Source organism: Gymnoscopelus braueri (assembly GCF_963280865.1).
Source record: "Gymnoscopelus braueri genome assembly, chromosome: 4".
NCBI lineage: Eukaryota > Metazoa > Chordata > Actinopteri > Myctophiformes > Myctophidae > Gymnoscopelus > Gymnoscopelus braueri.
The window spans coordinates 53172757-53179622 of record NC_137605.1 but is presented as its reverse complement, the minus strand read 5'-3'; positions in this window follow the sequence as shown (position 1 = coordinate 53179622).

Here is a 6866-nt window from a genome sequence, read left to right as displayed (position 1 = left end):
CGCCCCACCAATCCCCATATAAGGCATGACTGCATGGCCCTGCCTGCAGTCACACCTGTGTGTGATTACTGCTCACAGAAATCACAGGAAATCACACACAGAAATAAAGTTGAGAGAATGAAGTAAAGAATACCTAAACTAAAGTCTAAAGATGGTTGAACACCAGACTCCAAACATAAAAATAAGTAAATCAATAGTTCTGTGGAGGTAATTATTTTATTTAATTAATGAATGTATTTTATTATTTCTCTCACCTTAATCAACATATCACCACTAGACTTCAATGTAAATTTGCTGAAATTAGCTGTTAGAAATGCTATCCATATTTCATGTTCAGGAGTAGCGTTATTAGTGGATATAAAACATTTTATTACTGAAAGCTGGTGGGTGGATATGGAGGGTCTTTAAGGTAGCAGCTGCTTGGTATGTAATGGGGTGGAAATAGGGGTGTGGTGGGTGATATTGTGGTGCAAGGAGGGGTTGTGTGGGGGGTATGGGGATGGGTGTGACGGGTGGGTATAGGAGGGTATAGGGGTATATTTCAGGTAGGAAGGGGACGGGAAAATGGGGGTGTGGCGAATGTCGGGGATATGTATATATATATTGGGTTAGATTGTAATTTCAGACCCGTTGAAAACACTAAAACAGTTGTTCTCAAACATTTTCAAGGACCCCCAAATTGACATGCATTTGGCTGCAGACCCCCACCTGAAAAAAAATTCTGCTGGGGATTTTTTTTCAAGATTTATCAAAAGGTTTCGAAAATAGCCGATCTACAAGCTCAAAATGGCCAGTAATGGGACGCGTTGTGAGCTTGCAGAACGGCTATTTTCAAACAAAGTATAAAATAGGTTTAAAGTGATTAAACTGTTCCTCGTTTGCTTTTGACCCCCTGGAACTCCCTCACGGACCCCTGGGGACCCCAGACCACACTTTTGAGAACCTTTTTTGCTCTAAAGATATGATAAAAATATTATTGTAATTTAAATCCTATATTATACAGCTGTAGAATTGAAGAAACTTCGAGAATTAATTATTTTTGCACAAACATGTCACACTTAAGAACTCATCCCCTCCCCCCGTATATAGGACGGGAGGTTGGGCTGTACGTGCGACGTAGAAAACAAAAACGCTCCCACGAGGGCGTTTTTACACTAGAGTGGAGCTGCTGAACGAGAACGTGAACGAGTCAATTGAACTATTCATTGCCGTGAACGTGGACAAAGTCGTTCGTTCGCTGAAATGACTGTTTTTCCACCACTAGCGGATACTATTCAGGCCGCTAGGGCACACTCCACTAGGTCTCTCTACGGGACAAAGTAGGGCGTGTGCGAGGAATGGTATCTGGGACGGTCCCCGGCTGTGCATGGTTCCGCTCCAGGTTTCGGTCGCAGACGTCCTGATCTTCCTACAGGATAGGTATGATCTGGGAAACGTTTTCTCCACGATCGAAGGGTACCTGGCGGCTATCTCAGTGAGCCACGGTTGGCTTCGAGGGGAAAACCGCGTAAAACAGCCCCTTGTGGGCCAGTTCATGAAGTGCGCTGCGTGCACATCCTGTCTCAAGGTCCCTGTTCGCCGCGTTGGGACTTGGTCCTGGTGCTCGACTAACTCTCCCGTCCTCCTTTTGAGCCGTTGGAGACGGAGGAACCAGAGTTCCTCACGTTCAAGACGGTACTCCTGGTTGCGCTGTTGACAGCGGAACGGGTGAGCGATATTCGTGCCCTCTCGGTGACTCCAGAGTGCATGAGGTTCGCTGGAGGTGACGGTAGGCTTGTCTTCAAACCCAACCCGGCGTTTGTCCCCAAGACTACCTAGCAGTGGTTAAAGCCTACTGAGGTGGTGGCTTTTCACCTGCCTCCGGTTGCCCGGAGGAGGATCGGAGGCTGCACTGTCTCTGGCCAGTGAAGGCCCTGGGGGTGTATGTCCGAAGGACTGTGGCCCAGAACCGACCCAGCCGGTTGTTCGTTTCTTTGGGGCCCGGGTCACGGGGAAGGCGGTGGCTTAGTCAACGCCTTCCCGGTGGATTTTGGATGCTATTCGCCTGGCGTACACTAGTAGCGGGGCCCCAGTGCCTGACGGCCTGAGAGCGCACTCTACTAGGGGTGTGTCGACGTCCTGGGCCCTCTGCAGAGGTGTGTTTTTCAGGACGCCTACACGGCAGCAAGTTAGTCGTCTACCTCGACTTTCGCTGCTCTCTTTGGCCTGGACGTGGCAGCGCCCTCCATGGCGCACGCAGTCCTGGGCGTGGTTTCCACCTGACGGTGGGGTAGATGCATGGAACAGACGTAAGGTCGGTTCATGCCCTTGTGCCTCCTAGGGGGTGTTGACGTCCTGGGCCCTCTGCAGAGGCGTGTCTTTCAGGACGTCTACATGACAGCGAGTTGGTAGTCTCCTTGACTTTCGCTGTTTTTCTAGCCTGGACGTGGCGGCGTCTTCCTTGGCGCTCGCAGTCCGGGGTGTGGCTTCCACCTGAAGGTGGGTAGGTGCATAGAACGGATGTAGGATCTGTTCATGCCCTTGTGCCTAGTATGTCATAGGCCGACGTCCGGGCCTTAGGTCAGTAAGGCGGACTTCGGTCTGTTAGGGCCCTCCACGAAGATGGACAGGCTGTGTCTGTCTTTTAGTTGTTAGGGCTGACAATGGTTTGTCAGGGCCCTACTTTCCTGATCCTTACCTCAGACCCGGTGGGTCTGATGGCGCCTGGGTGCCGAGGGCCACGCGGGGCGGGGCCCTGGCGCCCGGTACTGGGGCAGGTATTGTGGTATCTCGATTTGTAGATACATTCCGGGGGTTTATATCTCCCATATGTGAACACCGAGAGAGCAATGTAGCAAAACTAAGGGTTACTTCCGTAACCCCGGTTTTGTAAATTGCGAACGAGGTGTTCACAAAAACACCCTTCTTTTTGCTTCACCGTAGGCAGAAGGAAGCTGGTGTATCAAGAGAATGACTTCCGCGTTCCGGTCTCCTTTTATGCCCTCGGGTAAGGAGGCTACCGGAAAGCGACGGAAGACCCATCGTTTTGGCCCGGCCCTGAGGGAGTGAATGTGAAGCTTCTGTATCATCGCCAGAGGGCGCTGTTTCCCATATGTGAACACCTCGTTCGCAATTTACAAAACCGGGGTTACGGAAGTAACCCTTAGTTCTTACCTAAGAACAGATCACAGCTAAGAAAACATTGGAGTATACCAAAATCTTCTTAAAAACTTATTTAGTGGGTCTAAGAAAAAATGTCCTCTTAAGAAAGTGTGCGTAGATTCTGTTCTTACCTAAGAACAGACCACAGCTAAGAAAACATTGGAGTATACCAAAATCTTCTTAAAAACTTCTTAAGTGGGTTTAAGAAGAAATTTCCTCTTAAAGAACGGTTGCTGCATGAGGCCCATTGCTTTTATAGGGCTCTAGATCAGCTCAGCTCAGGTGCTGAGATGCTGATCACTACTCAGGGTCATTACCATGGCAATGGTGGGGCGTGGACATATCAATGCAGACAACAAATCTAGGGTTACACAGTGTTACATTTGATCATTGTACAGACCATTACACATACAGTATAGCCATGTTAGCATTTTCTTTAAAAAATGTTGGGAAAAAAATCTGAAAGATTTCTTTGAAAAACATTATAAAATAGAATACAGGGTTCCTATAGGTAGCATTGGAGGGAAAGGTCTTCATTCATGCCACCCGGGTTAACAGACTGTAAATGAAAAATCCATCTGGATTCAGTTCGTAGGAGTTTGGTGTCTAAATCACCACCTCTTCTAGATTTCTTAACTTGTTCTATCACTATGAATGACAGATCTGCTATGGAGTGACCGGCTTCCATAAAGTCTCTGGCAATAAGAGATTTAATGTCCTTGCGTCTGATGGCACTCATGTGTTCTATAATGCGTGTGCGGACTGGTCTGGATGTTTTGCCTACATACTGAAGATTACATTTACAGGAAATCATGTAGACTACATTGGAAGAACTACAATTAACAAATTGTCTGATGGTATATTGTTTGTTAGCAGTGTTGGAAAAGTTACTAAAACATAGTAATATATTACTTATTACATATTACTTGTTTAAAAAGTAATATAGTTACTTTACTTATTACTCCCTGCCAAAAGTAATTAGTTACTTTACTAGTTACTGGAAAAAAGTAATATATTACTTTAGGTTACATATTACTTTATAGTTACTTTCCAACACTGTGTTGGAAAAGTTACTAAAACATCACTTTCCAACACTGTGTTGGAAAAGTTACTAAAACATAGTAATATATTACTTATTACATATTACTTGTTTAAAAAGTAATATAGTTACTTTACTTATTACTCCCTGCCAAAAGTAATTAGTTACTTTACTAGTTACTGGAAAAAAGTAATAATATTACTTTAAGTTACATATTACTTTAGTTACTTTCCAACACTGTTTGTTAGTTGACTTCACTTTTAAATGTGTTCATTTTCTTGGAATATTTACAAGCTACACAGTGTAGACAGGGGTAGAAGCCGGTGACTCCATCAAGCCGCCCCATGTGTTGCTGACCATAATAGTCCCTGATGCTTCGAGATCTATAATGGGAGAAAAGAGGAGGGTCAGTGAACAGTTTGTATATATTTTCTTAAGTCTGTCTAAGGAGTTTTCCTTAATTTGTATGCAGCGAGCGAGTCATTTTCTGCCAGTTTACCTTCAATAGACGACCACACTCAAGCACACTCCAACTCCAATTCCCATACAAACCAGGGTATCTGGCCTTACAACCCAGAATCCTCTGTACCGTACACGGCTCATAATACGCATACTCCAGGGTATCTGGCCTTACAACCCAGATACCTCTGTACTGTATAAGACTCACCACAACCATACCCCTTTGGTTTAAGCTACTAGCTTCCTTAGACCACCTTCCGAACCACACATGTTAGATATCCCGGTATCTAACTTTTAAAAAAAATCAATAATTTAGAGTAGCAAATTATTTGTTACCCCTTTTTCTCCCCAATGTAGTCGTTATGCCAATTTATTCCTCCCCACACACATTTCTGTGTTGTCACTGCTGTCGTATCCTACTGACTCACCTGCCAGTGAGGAGCCCCCACCAGGAGGACGTAGAGCCTTCGCCATACTCCTCCCGCCCAACACTCCCCGCTGACAGGTGCCGCCCCCAGACCGTAGGAGTATGTGCAATGACCATTATCACCCTCCCCGCCCGGCTTCCCTCCCTGGCGATGGGGCGTATGGGAGGGTAATTCTCCTGGACGCTATTGGTGGAATGTGTAGGCTGAAGTCTTGTTGTGATGCCAATTCCCAATTCCCCAATGTAGCCCCTCCCTGACCACTGCTGATTGGTCTTGGGTATTAGATGAGTCATCTAGCTTGGTGTCTCCCCCAATGACCCCATGTGACCTAGGAAAACATTCAGCAGAATAGAAGATCTATACTGTAAGTTCATAATGCGTCGCAGTGTGACGAGTTGTGAGCTTTCAGATCACTTGTTTGGTGTAGATGGAAAGAGGAAATGACCAAGTATAGACTCCTTGGGGACCCTGTCAACTAAGTATATAGGGTTGAAGTGGTTACCCACTAAAACCATATATATTGTGTTGACTGTAGTCCCCAGGACTCTATACTAGGCCCCCTCCTGTTTTCGCTGTACACTAAAAATATTAAAATAAGTGCTCACAACGCGCCACAACACAAGGCATTGTTCCCCTGCCATTGCATTTGAACTACTTTTTGTATTAGTTTGGTTAGTGTTGTTTCTCTTAACTACTGCTGCTAGCTTTCCTGTCTCCAGTTCCATGTTAGGCAGTGTTTAGATCCAGAGTCAAATTTAACAAGTTAAACTCCTAGAACATTATTACATTGTAATATGACATCTAAAGACCTGAAGAACAAGGCACCACACTGCAGTAATAAAGGTGTATTAAACTCAATTCTCCATTCTCCCCGCCTGGAGGCTTTCCATGTTGGGGGAGGGAGGAGCTGTTATATCAGTTATAACTTAATATGATTTAAAAATGCAATGTAATTATGAACTGATAATTGCATTTAAGGATGTGAGGCATGGTACATTATTATTTACATTATTATTCTAATAATCTCCATGGGGTCTAGCTGTATGCATACAGAATAGAACCAGATGATGTGCTGTGGTAACCCTGATGGGAATTTATTTTCCCGTAAATTAATGTCCTACTTCTTCATACTACAGTGTCGTACTAAAGTAGCAAAAATAGCTGATCTACAAGCTCACAAAGCGTTGGGATGCGAAGCGGTATGAGCTTGTAGAGTGTGTCTGTGGGTTTTATAAATAATTGAACCAACAAAAGTAAAGTATACATGATGTGAACATGCACGGTACATCATTATCAGACTTAATTTTATCCTTCAACTTCTTGTTTGTGCCCCAAAACGACATACAGGTTTTGTAGCGATTTAATTTTGTAGCAATATTAGACCTTAATTGACGAATGTTTAAGCAGGTTCCAATCATGTATACTTTTACCTATTTTCCGCCCAGTCTGACACCTCTGAGCAGGAGGAGGGGTAAACCCTCCATTCAGTGCACAATACCAAAGTGTGGTTGCAGACTAAAGCAACCACACTGTGGTATTGTGCACTGAATGGATGTGTTAAAGTTGTAATCACAGAGCTGTCCGCTTGATGTATGAAGAGTGAAGAGTGCATTCAGATATAATACAACAAAAAGGCAAAATGGCACCATAAGCATCTCCAGTGAAGTTGTAGTAGCCTACAGGTATAAATGTGTGTTTACAAGAAAACATAAGAAGTGGTTTTCAGGTGAGCTGATCTGAACACAGCCAATACACACAGTTGTCAACAGTTTCAGTAAAATTGTTAAGTTGTTAACTCA